The sequence below is a fragment of the Ochotona curzoniae genome, unplaced genomic scaffold, assembly GCF_017591425.1.
Source record: "Ochotona curzoniae isolate NIBS_2020 unplaced genomic scaffold, NIBS_Ocur_1.0 scaffold_4505, whole genome shotgun sequence".
In the NCBI taxonomy this organism is placed as follows: Eukaryota; Metazoa; Chordata; class Mammalia; order Lagomorpha; family Ochotonidae; genus Ochotona; species Ochotona curzoniae.
Genome location: NW_024467118.1, coordinates 54,053,438 through 54,075,275, shown reverse-complemented (window position 1 = coordinate 54,075,275; position 21,838 = coordinate 54,053,438). Strand labels below are relative to the sequence as shown.

The 21,838-nt window shown below is 34.8% G+C and overlaps 1 long non-coding RNA gene across 1 annotated transcript; it reads right to left on the bottom strand.

Annotated features, from left to right (window-relative positions):
* Positions 1–4,368: 4,368 nt before the first annotated feature.
* Positions 4,369–17,831, bottom strand: LOC121146349. Its single transcript, XR_005882205.1, has 3 exons — positions 17,752–17,831; positions 14,110–14,115; positions 4,369–4,379 (listed from the first exon to the last, which is right to left on the bottom strand). It is a non-coding gene; the product is annotated as an uncharacterized LOC121146349 (long non-coding RNA).
* Between the last annotated feature and the right edge of the window lie 4,007 nt (positions 17,832–21,838).

The window sequence follows — 21,838 nt, the reverse complement described above, 5'->3', positions numbered from 1 at the left end:
CATAAGAAGTTATTATTTCAGGAAACTAAAGATCAAATCAATAATTTGGAGATCATTAAATCCTGGCAAGTGTATAGCAGTTGAAGGCAGGATATTTTATTGGAGCATGCGAGTATTTATATTTGGGGGAACTTTAGAGGTCATTTTCCTGGCATTCATTTAATTTTGGGTTAAGGAAAAGAAAACAAATTCTCTTTTTGGATGACTTCTGCTGAATGTTTTAGCACTATGTGATACTCTCCTTCACTACAAATTTGTGTCCCATATCTGTGATCAATAAAGCCAAGGCAGATGAGAAATGAAGTAATAAATTATAGTCTATATAATAATTCTAGAACAAAAACGTTTCATTCAAAGAAAGTATAAAAAGGTTTGACAAAAGGTGGGAAATTAACTGAATTTAGGTTTAAGACTGAACGTATCAATGTAAATAAAAATGAGCTATTACATATTTAAGAGTCACTGAATTAAAGCACCAGGTCCTTTCTTTCATAGGTTTTATCCTCTCCAGACACTGTATCCTTTTAAAGGCTTTCAAAACAGAGATCCATAAATCAGGATCCAAGTCACTCCATTTCATTTCTGAAACAGTGAAACTCTCTTCTCTTCAGGAGTAATCTATTCTTTTTGAAAGATGAATAGCATGTTCTGCAACTACAGCAGATAGATAGATAGATTGCCACTCTAAGGTCCATTCTACAGAAAAGATGAAAAGTGGACCAGAAGTCATTTATGGGAAATGATGAATAGAGAAAGACCAAATGACAAAGCTTCCTGCGGTGAGATGCCTGTGTGGCTGTTAAGCATCTTGCATCCTCATTCACCTCCCTCTATTTCTAGTTTTCTCCCATTCTCCCATACTATATATTCTTCACTTCTTTCCTCAATTCCTGTCTCTTCTCATGTGTCTGCTCTTTCCTAATCTCCTCTCTCCTTTTGTCCAAAGTGTCATAAAGTCCACTAGATACACAACTTTGACCTATAACAAGCATTGCTAGCATAACATATATTCTTCACACACATATATATTCATGACATATTCATTGTTAGCATTATATATATATATATATATACACTTTTTATTAGCAGTCATCTATGATAGCTACAATGTTGGATATATCTAAATGGATTTATATATTCAACTTGATAAAGAAACACTGTTTCTGAAGTTTGCTTTTTGGAAATAAAATTGCATTTGTGAAATACTGTCTAGAAGCAGAAGCATCCATTTAGAAGTAATATTAGGAAATGTGAATACAATGAAAAAAAAACCTAAGAAATAGCGAACAAATATCAGTTGAGCACATGAGAATGGAATATGTAGTCTGAACACATTTAGAATAAAAAATGTATTGTTCAGGATATTAACCATAATTAATTGGATTGGAAAAGTATAATGAAAATATAAAAGAAAGGTTAAATAGTAACTAACAAAAATAATTGAAGTGTTAACTTTAAATGAGAGGATTAAAAATTTAATGTATATTCTAGGCTAATATGAAAAGGGTCAAGCTTAGAATGAAATTAAGTCAAATCTGGAAATTAAGATATAGCACATAAGTGAATGAGCAATCTTACTGATCCTCAGTGTTGTTGAAAAAAAATGAGGGCTCCACAAAATTTCTTTTTAAATGTATCTGAATATTATTATATTACAGAGCATATTATTTAAGCAAATGGTTGTCCTAATATAATGTAAAAAATAGTACCCAACAGGGAAACTTGGCTAAGCATAGTTTTCTTTATAACTATACCTGAATACAACATATTTTTATGTATTAAGACACAAATTGTCCAGATAACTTTAACAGCTTCTTGGGAAGACCTTCTCTGGTCTGAAGGACAATAAAATTCTGGACTCTATGCTGGGTATGTGCTTGCAATGAAGGAATCTCAACTGAACTTGAACTTTGGTCATGCAACAAGGTGGAGGAATCCACCATGGGGGGAGAGTGGTGGGAGGGGCAGGGGAAATCCCAGTGCCTATAAAACTGTATCACATAATATTATTAACAATAAAATAAAAAAAGACACAAATTATCAGTTTTTGTTTACATATAATTAAATACAATTATAATATGAATTAAATAAAATTATAATATTAAGCTATAAAAATCTAGCACTTAATAGGAAAATTTAAAATTGTTTTCTTCTTCAATTAATATAACTAGCAAAAGACTTCTACAGAGTGAATTTATGTGCCTATTATGCATGCCAAATTCCCTGTCTTTAGAAAGATAAAAGTAAATGGAATATTTTCACATTCCATCCATGATCAATTATAGTTCAATGCTAACAGGGAACTTCAAGTTGAAATACCAGTGGAGTTTACCACATAATAATTTAGAAATCAAATTTACAGATAAAAATGAATCCATAGATGTTTAAATATTGTCAGGCTGACACTGTAACAGTTTGCATTAAAAATACATTGTCAACTACCATTTAGAACCAAGTGTTAACTTGGATTTACTATTGTTGAATGATAAAAGTCACAGGCTTCAGAAAAAAGCAATACCTTCAAATCTTTTAATTTCAATGAAATTCTAAGTAAGCACCAAAATAGGGCAGATACACCAATTTTCTTTAAACTATAAATTTCTAATATATTTACTTGCTATTATTCAGGGTATAAAAAAGGGGACTGCACCAAAATGAGATTCTTCTTTGCATTACTTATTATAGAAACATTTTTTTTTCTCACACAAACTTTCAGCACATTCAAATCCCAAGCCTAACGTATTCTTCAAAAAGTGTTAGGCTGGTAAATTCAACAATAGCTTGAACCTGTACTACACAATTCTGAACCAGTAGGACAATGTCAATGGCAGATTTTTTTTTCATTTAATATAAAGAAAACAGTTTGCTTTAAATTCCAGATTTATGATCCTGATTATAATGACACTTATCTGTCTACCAATCTCTATCCCCTTCCCTTTTTATTACTTCAAGTTTTGTGTTAACATAAATTAATTTACTATGTTAACAGCAACCACAATAAAGAGTTGATTGATTTAAAACTAGAAAAACCACTATATACATTTAGTATATAACCATTATATACATATAGTACATATATGTATACTATATATATACAGAAATGTATACAGGAGCTCCATAAAGCAATCAAGTAATGAGATGTCTATTTCACTCATTAAGTTATTTTTCTGTCCTATATGAGAGAAAATATATGAGATAAAACAGTTGACTTTTGGGGACTGGCTTATTTCACTAAGCATACTGGTCTCCACGGATATCTATTTTGTTGTAAGAGGTAGGATTTCATTCCTGTTATGGATGAGTAGTAGTTCATGTGTATGTAAACCACATTTTCTTTATCGGGTCAACAGTGGTTGGTATCTGGGTTAATTCCACATCTTAGCTATTGTGAATTTACTGCTACAAAATGAGAATACAGATGACTCTTTCATATGCTGGCTTTATTTTTTAGGGGGGGGAGGGAGTCAAATTTCCAAGAGTGGGATGGCAGGATTTCCAGATGTTATTTCTAGATTTTTTGAGAAATCCCCATACTATTTTCTATGATGATAGATGGACTTTGCTGCAAACATTTTGAACCTAAGTGAAACACTAATATCCAAATGGCTGCATTTGTTTTGTTTTGTCTTGGGTTTATGTTTGTTCATGTGTATTTTTAGCCCTTCAGCCTAGAGCAGTAAGGGTAAAGATGAAGTACCCACCTGTTTTATGCCATCAATACTTTCACTATGGAGGCAGAATGGCAGAAATGCAATTTCTGAGCAATTATAAGCACTTGCTCTGAGACCAAACTGCCTAATACTCAGGCTCACTTCACTACTCATTCTGTAAACATAGAGAAGTAAAGTAACCACACTGGGCTTCAATTTCCCCATTCGCTAAATACTGGTAATAAGAATAACAATAATAATAATACTTCCTCTAGTTAGTCTGTTTAAGAGGATTAATTAACACAAACTAAGTATTTACAGCAGTATCTGAAACTGGATGAATATTCAAGAAAAACAAACTATTATAATATTACTATTTCAGAGAAATTCAGTTCCGTAATTTTATTAAACATTGAACTTGTATCTTCCCACCTAAACTATTGAAGTTTAAAGAATTCACAGGAGATTTGGTTAATCTACATTCACTTACATTTTCAGTACCAAGTTGCACAGCTTAAGGGCTTTGTGGGAAAAGTCCCTTAAAATAAAGCAGTGTTGAAACAAAATATTAATTTGGACATAAACATGCACTTGACATGATATTAGATTTATCTGTGAGCTCCAAAAAAAAAAAAAAGAAAGAAATCCATCCTTCCAAATTCAAGAAAAATTTTGAATCACCAGTGTATTTTCTGGATGCATGAAAAATTTCTTTATTATATGAACTTTCTTTTGAACTTTTACTACTTGCCAAGCGCAGTGCAAGATAAGTATGCAGGATTAAAAGTTTATAGCATAAGTCAAAACTAACTGAAAATTGGCTGGTTACATGATTGAATTTTTCCTGGTTGTTAAGGAAGTTAATGTTTAAATGTATAATTTACTGGTAACTTTGTTACTGATCTCATGCTGGTTTTTAAAGCTGTTTTGTTTTATTCAGAGTTTCCAATTATTTCAACATTGTTTACATTCTAGATCTTAGCTGTATATATCAATTCAAACTACCTTCATCTCATGAAATCTTGGTTAATCAACAGCTTTTCATTATGGTTTTATTTAATGTCAATATTTTTCTGTATGATATAGGTTTGTAATTCCTTTGGAATTGATTTTCATTACTGAGAGTGACATATGGGTCCAATTATGTATGTACATACATTTACATACATTCATACATACATATTATCAAAGTCCAAGTATCCTTTACTGAAAATCTATCCTTTTGTTATTAATTTACAATATTCTCTATCCTATCTCAGGCATTTATTAACTTATAAATGTATTATGGATAATGGCTGGCATTGCAGCTTAATGAGGTTAATGCTTGCCTGTGAATCTGGCATCCTGTTAGAGGGTGCTCTACTTACAATTCAGCTCCGTGCTAATTTCTTGGGAAAAGAAGCAGAAACTGACCTAAGTGCTTGGACCACACCACCCATGTAGAAGACATCCATGCAGCTTTTGACTTTTGACTTGCAACTGGCACACTGGTGGCAACTGCACCCATCTGAAGAGTGAACCAGCACATGGAAGGGCTCTCTTCTCTCTCTCTCACTCTCTCTCTCTCTCTCTGGCTCTTTCTGGTTCTTTCTGGCTCTTTCTGGCTCTGTCTTTCCTTCTCCCTGTCTGTAACTCTGACTTCAAAATGAAGAAATAAAAGTTTTCATTTTTTACATATTTTTAAAATACATCCTGTTGGTTCTGAGTTCTCAAGCAGCATCACATATACTTTTTTATAATTCATATATGGAATGACTTAGAACTTATAAGGCAAATGACTGATAAGATAAACTTTAATAACAAAATGTAACCTGTCAGTAAAATGAGCCAATTTTTAAAAAATTTTGACGCTATTTTGTAACTTTATACATGTTTATGGTGTACAGTCTAATTAAAAAAAATACATTCAATGTGTGGAGGTCAAATCAGGTTTGTTAGAATTTCCATTCCCCTAAACATTTTTTAAAAACAGTGATTAAGACCTAATAGTTGTATATATTTATAGAATACAATGTGGCATTTCATTAAATGTAAACCATGAATACTGACCATATCAGGACAACCAACATTCTCCTCCACTTGTCATTCGCTTATGTTTGGGAACTTTAAGTCCTCCTATTTGAGCAGAAATATGTAAAAGGTCATGTTCACTACCTGTGCTGTAGAACACCATTGATGTCTTCTGTCTGTATCTTAGCCCCATTAGCCAGCATCTTGTTATTCCTCCTAACTGCTTCCAGGTGCCACTAATCACTATTTATAACATAGCAATCTCTGTACTGGGCACACACTTCGCAAGATGTAAGACTTGCAATCTACCAACATGTCCATAAATAGGAAAATAAAATGCACATGCTTATGGTGGAAGATTATCCACTCATAGGAAAAATAAAATCCTGCTATTTAGGGCAAAAAATTGATGAAGCCTGTGTTAAGTGCCTTAATCCAGACATAGAGCGATACTGCAGGGTCTCCCTCATTTGTAGGAATTAAAATTTTTTGAAGAGAACTATTTGGTGATTAAATTACAGCTTATTTGCTATTAGAGAAGTTGTCATGCCACAAAATTCAAAATTCTGTTTTTCTAGATTTTTCTTAAAGATTATTAATTCAGAGGCCTGAACATAACTTGTTTTTCACCTTGGTAAACTGTTCAGAAAATAATGTATTTCTGTCACTCTCTTGCTGTCGAGGAAGGATGATAAATCTCATCACCTGTCAGTTTTCTGAAGTAGGCAGCCTGATTTTATAAACAGCATTTTTTCTCACGCCATAATAGAATTTACACAAAATATTATGTTAATGCATCACACACACAGAGTATATGTACTGTAGCAACAATAAAAACAGAAACGCCAGACACTCATATGTATAATGTAAAGGTAGGCAATCATTACTTCATCATCTTTCATGGTTAAATAAATCTAAAGACAACAAGGAAAATTAATTCTTTAGCTATTAGAAAAGTACGAATACATAAATTTGGACTTGTTCACAATAATTATGATTAAATATGTTCTGTATCTTCAAATACGTCTTATCTTTTTCGTGAAAACAGTTATGAACATATGGAAACATATGGTAACAATATTCAATAGAATGACTATGTATCAACATATGCATACAAATAAAAATTTCATCTTTTTATTAGTGTTAACATAAAACTTTAGTGTGACAGTAAATGTGTCTCAAACAGCTACAGTTGTGGGAAATTTTCCTACTTATATTGTTTAGATAGATTTTTCATAAAGTCTTATGAATTGTTTAAATGTTATTTTCATATTAATCACACATTCAAAATTAGATTTGACACTGAAATATATGCATAGTTAAAAATACATGTCCAGGGCCAAGCACGACAGCATAGCAGTTAAAGTCCTCGCCTTGAATGTGCCAGGATCACATATGGGCACCAGCTCTAATCCCGGCAGCCCCGCTTCCCTTCCAGCTCCCTGCCTGTGGCCTGGGAAAGCAGCAGAGGATGGCCCAAAGCTTTGGGACCCTGCACCCACGTGGGAGACCTGGTAGAAGCTCCTGGCTCCTGGTTTCAGATCATCTCAGCTCTGGCCGTTGCAGCCACTTGGGGAGTGAACCATCAGACAGATCTTCCTCTCTGTCTATACTGCTCTCTGTATATCTGACTTTGCAATAAAAATAAATAAATCTTTAAAAAAATACATGTCCAGTTTCTAAACTTAATTTCAGAACTTATTCACAACTTTTCAATGAGATAAAACTATTTTACTTGTAACGTTTTACTTGGGGCAAACAATTAGTCTTTCTTAAATACACTGTCCAGGGGCTGCTGTTTTGGCACACAGATTAAGTCACCAGCTATCATTGTGGTATTCCATATGGTATCAATTCATGCACAAGCTATTCAGCTTCGAATCCAGGTTACTGATAGCGTTCCTGGGAATGCAGTAGAATGTGGCTCCAGTGTCCGGTCCCTGCACCCCTGAGGGAAATCCAGAAGAAACTCCTGGCTCCCAGTTTCAGACTTGTCCAGTCCTGGCTATTGTAATCATTTGGGGAGTGAACGTGCAGGTGAAAGCGCACTCACTCGCTCTCTCTCTCTCTCCCCTTCCCTCCTCCTATCTCTCACCCTCTGCTCTCACCCTCTATCTCTCACCCTCTGTCTCTCACCCTCTGTCTCTCACCCAATGTGGCCCTTCTAATTTATAAATAATCTTTACAAATAAATACTAAGGTATTCAGATACATTACTTTAAAGCTAGTTTAAAATGAATAGAGCTCAGTTGCTATAATTTGCCCCTATATTTAACAACATCTTTATATATGGCAAATTCATTTTAAATATTGTACATATATGCCAATAGTTCATATTTTTCTCATGCTGGATGTTATCCTTGAAAATGTACACAAAATGGGCCCAGCACAATGACTCAGTGGCACTAGATCCCATATGGGCACCAGTTCATGTGCTGCATGCTCTATTTTCCATTTCCCATCCATCTCCCTGCTTGTAGCCTGGGAAAGAGTGAAGGATGGCTCAAAGTCTTGGGATTTTATACCCATGTGGGAGACTTTTAAGAAGTTCCTGACTCCTGGGTTTGGATCAGTGCAGCTCTGGCTGTTGTGGCCACTTGGCGAATGAGTTTTTATTCAATTTAATGTTAGAATGAGAGGCAGGGAAAGAGGGAAAGAGGGAGGGAGAAAGAGGGAGGGAGGGAGGGAGGAAGAAAGAGAGGGGGAAGGAGAGGGGGGTGGAGAGAGATAGGGAGAGAGTTGCTTTACTCCCCTTAGCTGCCACTGCTAGGGTTGATCCAGGAAGAAGGTGAGAAACCAAAACTCCAAACAGGTCTCTCATGTAGATGGCAAAACCCAAGAGTTTATGCCATTCTGCTTTCTGCCGGGGGACATGCTTACAGAAAGCTGACAGGAAGCCCAGCCAGGACATGCAGGTAGGTACTACAGGATACGGGTTCTGGATATCTCAAGTGACAGTTTAACTTACGTGACCACAATGCCCACACTAGGTGAGTACTTTATGATGCTGAATCCTATATTTCAAGAAAATAATAATACACTAAAATATTTTTTAAAAACTGCACTTATCCAATATTCTTCTTTATTTTAGCATGCACCTCGTGAATGACTACTATCACTTTCAGTTATGTTAGACTTAATAGTGATCATAGGAATTACTTCTAAAATTTTTGCTCTTTCTTCATTGCATAAATAAAAGCAATAACTGCTATTTGTTCTCATGTTAAAAGTTATTTAATACTTCATTTTCAACCCGAGATCTTTTTAACCGACTTTGCTATTTTTGACTATTTGACACAGATAGAGGGACACAAATAATAAGACAGCGTGACAGCCTATCTGTTGGTTTATTTCGCACCCCCAAAAAGCTTATAGGAACTAGGGAGGGAGCCATGAAATCCATGAGGTAAATCATGCAGACTGAAGAAACCAATTCCTTGAGTCATTACTCTGTCAACTTTCCCCCAAACCTCCCAAAAAATGCACTAGCAGAAGGCTGGAATCCAGTGTTTGATTCAGGACTCAAACCCAGGCATTCCAATCCGGCTGGATCACCTGATGAGCTGCTGGCTTATTCAACATAATTAAAACACCCATTCATAAAATGCCTTGAACAAAATGCTCATGATAGTTTCATTTATAATAGTCACAAGCTGAACACAAATTAAATGCTGATAGAAAATGTGTGGTATTTTCAGACAATGGAATATTTATTTGGCAAAAAAAAGAGAACACAATACTGAAACAAGAGTAATTCCACAGAAAGCAAAAAAAATTAATATTGAGGTTTATGGCAAATGTTTTAATAATTCTGTATTTTTGAAAACTCTAATATGTATAACAAAATAAAGGAAATTAATTTCTACAATATCTACAACACAAGCATTTCTTCTTAGGTTATATAAATACTAATTGGAGGGCCCAGTGGCATGGCCTACCGGCTAAAGTCCTCACCTTGCACACACCAGGATCACATATGGGAACTGGTTCTAATCCCGGCAGCCTGGCTTCCCATCCAGCTCCCTGCCTGTGGCCTGGGAAAGCAGTAGAGGACGGCCCAAAGCCTTGGGACCCTGCATCTGTGTGGGATACCCGGAGGGGTTCCTGGCTCCTGGCTTCGGATAGGCATAGCATTGGCCATTGCGCTCACTTGGGGAGTGAATCATTGGATGGAAGATCTTCCTCTCTGTATATCTGACTTTCCAATAAATAAATATTTTTAAAAAATACTAATTGGAGTTGAGAACACAAATAGTATGAACTAAATGCAACAGGGCATATTAAAACATTTCTAGAAAAATAGAAATAAATTTTTTCACCTGAAAGTTTAGAAATTCAGTATAAGGATCTTTGAAAATGTAACAAAATGCATAGTATGAAAAACGATGAATGAATTTCAAGCATTTTATAACACATTATCTTTTAATTCTATTTTCTTTAAACTCCTTAGAGTATCTTTGTACCAAGTAGATCAGAGAGGCTTATTTTTATTCGTCAGTAAAGCTAGTACATAATAGCACACGATCATAAATGTATCAGAGGTCCGACAACAGAAATTATTCACCTGTAGACCCATAGACATGATATTTAATTGGGAAAGCACTAGATCTACAGTGATTAAATGGGGGTGAAATTGAACTAAGTCTACATATTCATGAATCCTTTATAGCTGGTAATATGTTTTCTCTGGATGGTTAGCCAGGATGTTAGGTTTGGTGCAGAGGGAATAAAATCCAAAACTGGCAGATTGTTTTCTAGTCAAGGACATCACAAAGAAAGCAACCTGAAAATTAACAAATGGATCCAGAATTTGGCTATAGTCTATATACTCCCTTAAAAAAAGAGAGAATTTATTTTAGAAATGTGAAAGAATAAATTAGTTAACAATATCTAATGCAAATTGTCTATAATTTTTAAAAGGCTTCAATCCACTATATACTCTTGTTAGTTTTTCTCCTTATCAATCCACAGACAGCACAAAGCACTGCCATTTCACATTCCGCCTACTCACAATGCACAAGTTCCAGAGCCAGGCAGCACTTATTTAGAACACTGCTTTGTGTTAATTTTCAAAGATGCTAGGTCATCACTCACTTTTTCAAGTTTAATTGGTGGTGTGCCATTGCTACCAGCATATGCCTATTTGTATTTGAAATAGTCTACCATCCCAAAATAGAAAGAAAAATCACTATCCTGGTTTCAGAAAAAAAAAAATGGAGAGTGGAAATGCAAGAACAGGTAATTAGCTTTTTCCTGATTTTTAAAGTGTGCCCTGAGGGAATCTCAGTTTTAACTCATTACTCTAGAACTGAGAAGCCACAATCAAGAGTCCTCCCAAGCCCTCTCTTCACAGAACTTACCCTTACACTTCATACCCTTCGGTTTCACTCTGTTGCCAAATCAGTTACAAAAAATTGAGAAGTAAAAAACATTATTCTAATAATAATGCTGAACAATACAATATTTCCATAAAACCAAATCATAATTTTTCAGGATTTTTAAAGCTATCAATTTAGATATCATGCTGAATTTTCTAGAGTAAAAACAATATGATTTTCAATAAAACTACAGATTAACAATTTGTTATAGTCCATTGCTATCGTAATAATAATGTTCCATGATTTTTTGGCATGTTTTATTTATGTTTAAGATGTTACAGAACATGGTTGCCTTACCCATTTATCCCTGGTGAATTTGAAAGTGTGCCAAAAGAAAAGTTCCAACAGCATTAAGAAGCACTGGAAATGCAATTGTTGAAAAACCATGTTGGCAGTAAAATTTTCAAGTACAAGTCTCTGCTTAACAACCAAAAGTAATTGCAGAACTAAGCACTGTTGTTGTTGTTGTTGTTGTTTTAATCCAAGCAACTCCATTCTTCTTGAGCAGATACAATATTCAAAGGAATGGACTTGTGGTATGTTAACAGATACGTGAAAAAAGTAATCCATCTCTATCCTAGAAGCTTAATTTTCACTGGGATGCTTACATAAAACAGTCAAATTTTAATATAGCATATAGTGTGACTCATCAGTAATGAGCAATACTGTATCTCTCTTACATTGAAATACTCAAAGAAGCTGATTAGATAGTACCATTCACTTACTATTATCTATTGTCAAAGAAAATAACAATACTTGACAAACTTTGCAGCTAGTTCAGTGTTCTGAATCCAGAACTATGTGGCAATTTAGAGTAAAAATTTTTATCCCCCTACCAAAGAAGAAGAAATATCATTGCCTTCCAAAAAATCACACACACACACACACACACACACACACACACACACAGAGAGAGAGAGAGAGAGAAATTGCAATACTAATCTAGAAGCTACCATAGCAGAGAGTGCATTATCATCTCTCTCTGGATGTCCATGGAAGTGCCTGTAATTCTAACTGTAAACTCTTTGGCAGCAGCATTGCAATCAATGCTTCAATGGTGCTTGAAGTACACTGAATTATGCCTTTTCATCTGTGGGTGCTTTTTGTCTGCTAATGAACTTAAACATTCTGTTAGCCTTTTCACCTCCACCGCTTTCCTTGCATCAATATTTCCATCAATTGATGAATCTCCTCCAATCCTAATAAACCTGGATTCAAACGGGCTGCCTAGTGACCTCTCTGACGATAGCGACAGGGAACAGGGAAACATCTTGGGAAATACGTTAGCCCCTATAGGCAAAAATGATGAATGTTAGAGACGATCTCAGAGGAATGGAATCTATCACACATGTTGAAAGCACATGCAACGGGGTGCAAGGATTCATCAGGATGAATATACACAACAAGTATACGTGGCAGTGTGGTGCAGGTTGGCCAGTATAGAAGCTGCCCTCATGCGTGGGCAATAGAATCGGAGACTGCTGCTCTGTCACAGTTACAAGGAAGCAATCCAAATTATTTCAACATGTATTAGTACTTTTGAGTACTTTATTCTGCCTTCTTATAGAACACTTACTAGAGCAACCATAATTATTTTATTGCACATATTCCTGTGCAATTTACAAACTTTCAAGATCAGCTTAAAAATACTCAATAGGAGACTAAATAAGACAAGGAAACGACCAAAAGGAGAGCACTTTTCTCTTTTTGCTTCCCACAACATCAACCGTATCACTGATTTCCCCTAAATTGTGTATAAACATAAATTATTATGTCTGTGCTTCTGATTTATCTTTCCAAATATTTCCTTCTATCAAGAGATGAAAAATTCAAACTCTCTCTCTCACCCTTGATAGATTACATCATGAGATTCAGAAATGATACAGTGCCTCAAAAGTTGAAAAGCATTACCCTAACAACGAGAACTAAAAATAGGAAGTAGAGTAAATCAAGATCACCACATATGTGTCTGCATTTTATAATCTACCATGCTCATGAGAAAATGAATAAAGATTTCATTTTTATAGAATCAGAGAAGTTTAATAATACTCCTTAAAGAGGTGGGTACTATTATCCAGCTTGAATATTTATTGGTGTTTCTTTTATTACTAAATTATGAAAATCTTTCTAATTTGAAAAGTTCATTTTGGTATATTTGAGTTAGTAACTGATTAAGAATAGTAACATGATTACTAGGTATTGAAGCAAATGCTGCAGCAACAGGATTTAATATAAGAAGCTAGTATAAAGGTAACTGTTTAAATGGTATGCTCAAACATAGTAAGGATCAACACAAAAATGATGCTTGCATTCAGGCAAGTGTGCTAAATCTACGAATATTTATGTATCTATATCTATGCATCTATGTATATCTATGCATCTGTCTATCTATATATGTATAAATCTATGTATATCTACATATATAGAGAGAGAGAGAAAGAGAGAGAGAGAGAGACAGCCAGCACGTAGGACCAGAGAGAAAAGGTATGTAGGAATAGAGGAGATGGATAATTTCTGCCATTTATTATTATGATAGAAGCTTGTTCTTTTCCATTGCAGACATGAAAAAAGAAAATCCATATTAAATGTCACTGGCAGTACGAAGATTAGCCCTTTTCTAGTAAAAGTAGATCTCTACTGGGCTTGCTGGAGGCATAATTGTGAACCAGGAGGAGCAAGTTTAACAGATTAGGAAAATTATTCACATTTCTCTGAAGACAGTGTTGTCAGCTTGTTTCCATGAGAAAAAGACTTAGATGGGGGACTTACACAAGGAATTAATTGCAGCAAACTTTCATCATCTACGTTCTCCAGGGAGGATGAAGAGCAGTACTGGGCAGGGGACAACAGAACTAGGAGCTGTCTGCACTCAGCTCTCCCAGATGCACAGGAGTGTTTCAGTCCTGAATGGAGCATTTGTTGGTATATTGCTATAACTCCCATTGATGTCCATGTGAAAGTGAGGTCAAAAATTGGAACAGTTCTACTTTCTAACATTATGCACTTATCCTTTGAACTAAAAAGCTTGGGAACATCAAGGGCACTAAATCCCATTGTAGGGGATCAGGTACCTGCATCTTGGTCTTTAACCCATTTAATTCTAACTGATCAAGCCAACTTAACTGTGTCTGCTACTCGTGGGATACTACTAGATGTTTCAGAAGTCACAAAATGTGCTTAAATATGTAAAGGAATAACAGCCTCTCCAAAATATAGGATGATATATTTATTTTCAATCAGGAAAGGAACCACTGAAGATAATTCCAGTGCCACCATTACCAGAATTCAAGGATGATGGCTGTTACCACATGTAACCTGTCCATCCATCTAACATCTTTGATATTTCTTCCTCAAAAGTGCTTGTGAATCTGGCCACCCCAAACGGTGGGTGGGATCTTTACCTGCCTCTGCACACATTCTCCTGGAGCAAAATTCTCCTAGAGAAAATGTCTGTGACACAAATCTGAGAAAAATGACAATGAATGAATGAAGATAAAAGAATAGCTATAGGGCCTGGTGCGGTGGCGCAAGTGGTTAAGGTCCTCGCCTTGCACGCCCGGGATCCCATATGGGTGCCAGTTCTATCCCGGTAGCCCCGCTTCCCTTCCAGCTCCCTGCCTGTGGCCCAGGAAAGCAGTCGAGGACGGCCCAAAGCTTTGGGACCCTGCACCTGCGTGGGAGACCCGGAAGAGGCTCCTGGCTTCGGATCAGCATAGCATCTGCCATTGTGCTCACTTGGGGAGTGAATCATGGGACGGAAGATCTTCCTCTCTGTCTCTCCTCTCTGTATATCCACCTTCCAAATAATAAAAATAAATCTTTAAAAAAAAAGAATAGCTATAAGGGATGAAATCATGCAAGCAAGAGAAATGTTTAATTCTTATTAAAAAGTATAAATCTTAGGCCTAAATATTAAGAAGGAAGAAAGAAGCCTTTATGCAAAAGGAAAGAACAGCTGATCATAATATCAGGAATGTGTTTAATCAGAAGTATTGATATATTCTTTTACAAATCAAAACTGCAGAGAGAAAAAATGACAAAGAGAATTTGAACAAATTCAACAATTTTGATGACCCATTCTGATGCCAATATTTTATAATATTTTACTTGTAAAAATAGTAAGTGAATCTATTTGTTTAATGCTCATGGATTATTTGTATCTGAAGCCATTATACGCTAATCTATAATGGTTTTTAGATTAGTAGATTATCTTTGAAGACATATTTTAACATGGTTGCACAGTACATCTAAGTACAAAAACATTAAAATATTTTTCAATAAAAAACAAAGATTATTTCTTGTAAATCACAAATAGAAAGAATCTAAAATTGAATTGCAAACTCAAATAATATGTAGAATGATATCCAATGAATACAGAAATATTCAGTCTTACATGTTTTAAGAGAGATAAATGTCAGAGGAGTGATAAGAAAGGCTACAGAATACTAAAGAAATAAGATATTTTAATAATTTAAAAAGCTCTGAAGAACAGAAAAGTAAAAAATAAAATAAAATAAACGAAATTAAAGCAAGCATAAGTCCTAAAAGAGAAACATTGTGAGGACAAAAGCAATATGGAAGTTTTTTCATGTTTTCACAGATGAAGAAAGGAAATTATGTGATATTATCTGAACAGAAGATGATACACACTTTGATTCCAAAGGAAATAAATAATAGTATTAAGAGAGAATGGTATATGATTATGTCTAAAAAAGATTCAAAATAGATGGTTTATATTTAAATGTAAATCACTTTTATTTTAAAAGTAAAGAAAAATGTTTTACTCATACCATCCTGCCATACCATTTTGTATGTTTACAAAAATTTAATGAATATATACAAATCATTATCAATGATTCTAGGGAATATAAGATTATAGAATATTCTATTATTAAGATTTGTACAGGGCCCAGCACGATAGCCTAGCAGTTAAGGCCCTCGCCTTGAACAAGCCATGATCCCATATGGGCCCCAGTTCTAATCCCGCAGCCCCACTTCCCATCCAGCTTCCTGCTTGTGGCCAGGGAGGGCAATGAAGGACAGCCCAAGACTTTGGGACCCTGCACCCATGTGGGATACCCGCTTGGGGAGTGATTCATCAGAGGGAATATCTTCCTCTCTGTCTACCTGCTCTCTGTAAATCCACCTTTCCAATAAAAAATAAATCTTTAAAAAAGAGGATTTCTACAAATTGTAAGCTTAATTATACAACATCAAAAACTGCCATCTGATTTCAGTTGAAAATAAAATAAAAATATAGAAATGGTTACTTTTAATAACACTGAATTTCCAGTGTTAGTATGTTTCCTTCTATGTAGGAATGCCATGAATACTGTTACTGATGATTTATTTCTATAAATGTGCAAATTTAAAAATAAAATGAATGAATTGCAACATGCTGTTCTTGCACATATGCCTTCTTTAAATAAGCTTTAAAGATTTGTGATTGCCTATTTTAAGGAAATCACATAAAAGAGATATGGTATCTAAGATGGAAAATATTTCAATGCATTGTCTGAAGGAAAAGAAAATTATTACAGAGACATAAGAAGGTGTAAGTTTAATGAACTACAAAGCCAACTGAAGGTGCATTTCCTTTCTTTACGGAAAAAAATAGCTGTCTTGCAGTTTTCATTCTTTTCCAGTTTTACATTTATCCATACAATTATTAAAATTAATTATCTTACAGTCACTGTGTTACACATCAGGAATGAAAAGTCTAAGTGTTAGTTTTTCACTGTAAGTGCTGCATAAGCTTGCAATTAATGGAGGGAGTAACATGCATAGTTCATAGTTTAGATTGCTAGCATGCATGGTAACAATTCTAAAATTCTAATGCATTAAATTTACCTGGTGATTCAATTAACACAAAAAGTTCTGATTAAATGCTTCTTTGTTTCTCACATCTGATGTTCTTAACAGATTCCTGTAAGACCACAGTTTTAGAAGCAAAATTATAAAGACTGCATCTAGCTATACTGATCTCCAATCAACCTACCCAAGATGTATTACACAGATTCTCATGTTCCATCAACTTCTCTTTTCCACTTATTCTTCTTGTTCTCAATGTGTGATCTCATCCATGTATCTTTATTTCAAACAGGATGACTCAAAATGATCTCTAGCCCCCTGCTATTCTCCATTTCCCCATGCCTAGATGTATATTGGACCTGGAATTCTTTTTCTCTAATATTTTATGTGACTCCCATCTCCTGCACCATCTCAGGTACAGGGGATCTTCTTTGAATTCATTCAATCACTGGACCCCTTCAGGCCAACACCTTTCCATATTCTCTTTTTTCTTTCCCGCCCTTTGCCTGATGAATCTGTATTTGTCTGTCTTAGGCTAATCAGTGTTCCTGCAGATATTCGTGTGTGTGTGTGCGCGCTTGCGCTTCTGACTCCTGTTTCTTGGTTCAACGTGTCTGTTACAGCATCTTATAGTAGAAGTTCTCCATCATTGTGGTTCTTGCTATTACTGAGTTTTCCCCAAACTTACAAGACTGTTTGATGGAAATTTGCAAACTCCATAAGGAAAGGAGCAGTGTTTGATATTACTTGCCAATTATTTCTAGCTGGGAACAGGCCTGTAATTGCTCAGCCTGTATCTTACTGGTCAGGCTCCTGACTTAGCTTTTCCTACACCTCACTAGGTAGGATACAGAGTTCAGTTATTCTTCACTCGCTAAGTTATTGGTGATTTCTCTGCCCACCCACCTAAGACTGTTCTACTCTTCAATTGATATATGGCTTGTTAGAGTTATAAGTCTGTTTTGGTTATCCTAAAATGCACGAAGTTATGTAAAATCTTGCTTGAATACTATAACTGCTAAATATAAATAAAGTAATAAAAAAGAAAAACTTACAGTATAATATTAATTAACAGTTTTTCTGGGGTGGTCATTTGGTACAGTGCTTGTGATGCTATTCAGCATGCCTACATACCCTATCAGAATGTCTTTTTTAAGTTCTGACTCCCCTTTTTCAAATCCAGTATCCTGGTAAAACATTTGTCTGGAGGCAGCAAATGAAGTTCTTGGGTCCCAGCCACCTACATGAAAGGCTGTGATTGAGTTATTGTTTCTTAGTTTCAATCTGATTCATTTACAGCATTTGGGAAGTAAACTAATGGCTGGAAAATTCTGACTCCCTGCTGTTAAAATAAATTAAACTAAGTTTAAATGAATGTATGCTGAGACTCAATCTATCTTTCTATATCTATCTATATATTTATATCTATGTTCATAGAGGATCAAGAAACATAAAGAAGTACAGCAGCCCGGTTGCAGGATTTGCAGTGCCCTAACAAGCTCTCCACCAACAAATTTTACATTTTCAAATATAAATTTCTAGTAAGCATTTGTTCAAATTAAATGACCGAGCAGCACAATGTCCTCCTTTTGCACAGAATGTAATCCAACTAGAATTTATTGAGTCCAATCTGGGCAAGGTTGCATAATAAGCAGTAGAATAAACTGTAGCAATTTTGGTATCTGATCAGATTGGTGAAAATGATTGTGTAATTCCAGTTTAGAGATTGAATTACTACCAGAATCAACATCCCATATGGCTCTGTGCTCAATTTATTTGAGCAATTTGTAGTATCTCATTTTGATCCTATCAAACATATCATGTACAACATAGTTTTGGTTTCTATTATAATTTTCCTGACAGATTGATTAAAATCACCTGATATGATCTGCTGGGAACATTTAGAACTACAGTGTTTTATGGGGACTTTCACAGATTTATAGACCAGACACAGTGAGGGGGGGAAAAAAGATTGATCAGGGTTTACCATAAACCAAGGAAATACGCCAAAAGTGAAATGTTTCATTAACACACCATTAAATATTTATCTTACAATAACAGACCCTAGATTAGGATGAGGCAAAATATTATGTCACATTCTCTTCAGATAAGAAAAATTGAAGTGAAAGGTCAGTCAGTGGATAATTTAAGTGAACGAGCTCAGGGCGATGGAAGATGTTTGTACATACTGTCGAGCAAACAAACTGAGATGAATTACAAGCAGGCCATGAATAGTGCACTGCTAAAGGAAGGGGGTTTAAATAGACCTGTCTAGTGAAAGTGACTCCTAATGTGAGTAATCTAAGGATAGAAGGAAATAATTTTTTAGTTATGGTGACCTGTATGGTAAGCAAAACAAAAGACAAATAGTTCATGATGTTCCTTATATTTACTTTTAATATTTACTTGTAAATACATGTATATCATATATAATATTTATGTAAAACTTTCAACAATTAAAATTTATTACAAATTTCATGGGAAAATGAAGATACTTATTTTGTTATCAGAATCTTTGAAATCTATGCAGATATTTTTCAAAACGGGCATTTTGCATGAGCTTCTAAAAAACCATTTGTATATGCAATTTTTAAAATTTCTGGTATCAAAGTAGCTTTTTCACATTTCATTTTAACAAATTTTCAGGGGTCAGTGGGATAGGTTTACTGACTAATTCTCCACCTCCAAATGCCGGGATCTCATGTGAGTGCTGGTTCATGTCCTGGCTGCTCTATTTGCCTATGACATGGGAAACCTGAAGAAGCTCCTGGCTCCTGCTTTGGATTGGCTCAGCTCAACTCAGGGTACTGTGGCCATTGGGGAGTGAGCCAGGGGACAGATCTTTCTCTCTTTCCTCTCCTTCTCTCTGTATGTATAACTCTTTCCAATAAAAACAAATACATCTTTTAAAAAATGTTTATGGTACCTTTGATATATTCTCACATTATTGATAGCCAGAAACTAAGATTTTCAAATTTCTTGAAAATATGAATAAGCATTTTTAAGAAGCTAAATGACTTTTCACTTGTCTTTTCTTTCTCAAAAATGTTTTCCTATGTGAACAAAAGTTTTAATTGTGAGAGACAGAAGATTGATTTTCTGAAATTTAGCTCTGCATCAGCCAAAATGAAAATATGTAAGTCTTTGTGCTACTGATACAGCCATAATTTTTAGCAAATGTGATGGGATTGAGAAACATGAAGCTACTGAAGAACTATGACCCCAATAAAATCAATCTCAAGTCAAGTAAAATCATTAGATTAGATTTGTGATTTAAAGGTTAATATCGCCCCACCATTTCCAAATGTCTGTTTGTTATAAATCATGATATTAAGTTCTAGTGCTTGTAAAATATTGAATGCTTAGGTTACTGCTGTGATGGTGTTGTCACAGTCAATCTTCAACTAGGATTCCATACTACAAAGTCAACCATTTACCCTCATCGTTAACTATTATAGCTTTCCTCAGGCCAGTTTATAACTCTGTATGAAGCAACTCCTGTACTACTTGATAACATTACAGATTATTTTACTACTTTATACATTTCCTGTAAATGGAATCATCCAATATGTACTCTTTTATTCTTCTACCTTTTATCATTCAGTCCCATTATTTTGAGATTTATGAACGTTTTAGCACACATCAATGATTCACATTTAGTGTTAAATTTTTTGTTATTTTTCCATGATACAGATTAAAAGGAGTTCATTTTCTATACCATTCTCCCTTGTGTAAATCACTATTATTTGTCCCCAAGTTATTGTAACAGCCAACTCATTCATTTCACCATTGTAATCTTAACTTCCTGATATGTAAATATATCATGACTCTGAAAATATAGGAAAATGTAGAAAACATAGTAATGTAATCTAAAAACATAATTATAAGTATTAATGGGGATCCTAGCACTAACTTATTTTTAGGTGTTCAATAGTACATACGGCTAGGGATTATTTTTTGGACAAAGCACAATGATGCAATTTTGAGTTAATTTTTAGGAAAATTTTATCAAATTCATGTTAGGATATGATTTACTTATATTAATATTTTGTTTATATACCAATATAACCTCCACAGGGAGAAAAAAGCAGAATCGTGGCAAGTAATTTTATAACTAATCCATGAGTTATTTTTCATGTCAGACATGATAGTCTTCTCAGTGTTATTATGTATATACATACTGCAGGTATTTAGATATCTAATGTTCAGATGTATGTTTGTGCACATATATAAAGTAGACAGAGATAGAGACAGACGGGTTGTCTGCTGCCTGAAGACATTTAAGTTATCATTGCTGCATGTAAGACAAGGGTCCTACAGTATTTAAATGGATCTAGAAAAGCCCTGTCACCTAATGATGTCCTAATGCCAAAACAAAATGTATTATTTATTAATGATGATTCTGGTTAAACACACGTTCTGTACTGCCAACCATATAAAATTATGGCTGACAGCATATGCAATCATATATAATACACAGTACTTGATAATTTAACAAATATAGCAGCATTATGGTCCATTTGCTTACTATACTATACTTTGGTCTTCTATTTGAGAATATGCATATTTGACTTACAAAAAAATTCCTGTAAGCCTGCATGCTATGTTTTCCTAGAAGCAACCTCACACTTGAGCTGGTCATATCTGCTGTGAGATCACCTGAAGCGACTGATGATGCCATCTAAGCATGTGTCAATATGAGTAGTCTACAATGTTCATTCAAGTTGATGCATTTCTCAGAGCACATTCCTTTCACTATACAACAAAAGACTGTAGGCTTGTACCAAGAGTACGAAAAGTTGTAAGAAACACAATGGCTGCTCTGAAGAAATCCAGCCATTGGGCCTCAAGCGCTGTGCACTGATCTTGGTTAATTTTGAGTCCTGATAAGCTCATTGATAAATCTTTGCCTCAATATCTTAACACATTATAAAAAAATACATCATTTCTGTTGCTGAAAATTCATAATTTTTATGAACCAAAATGAGA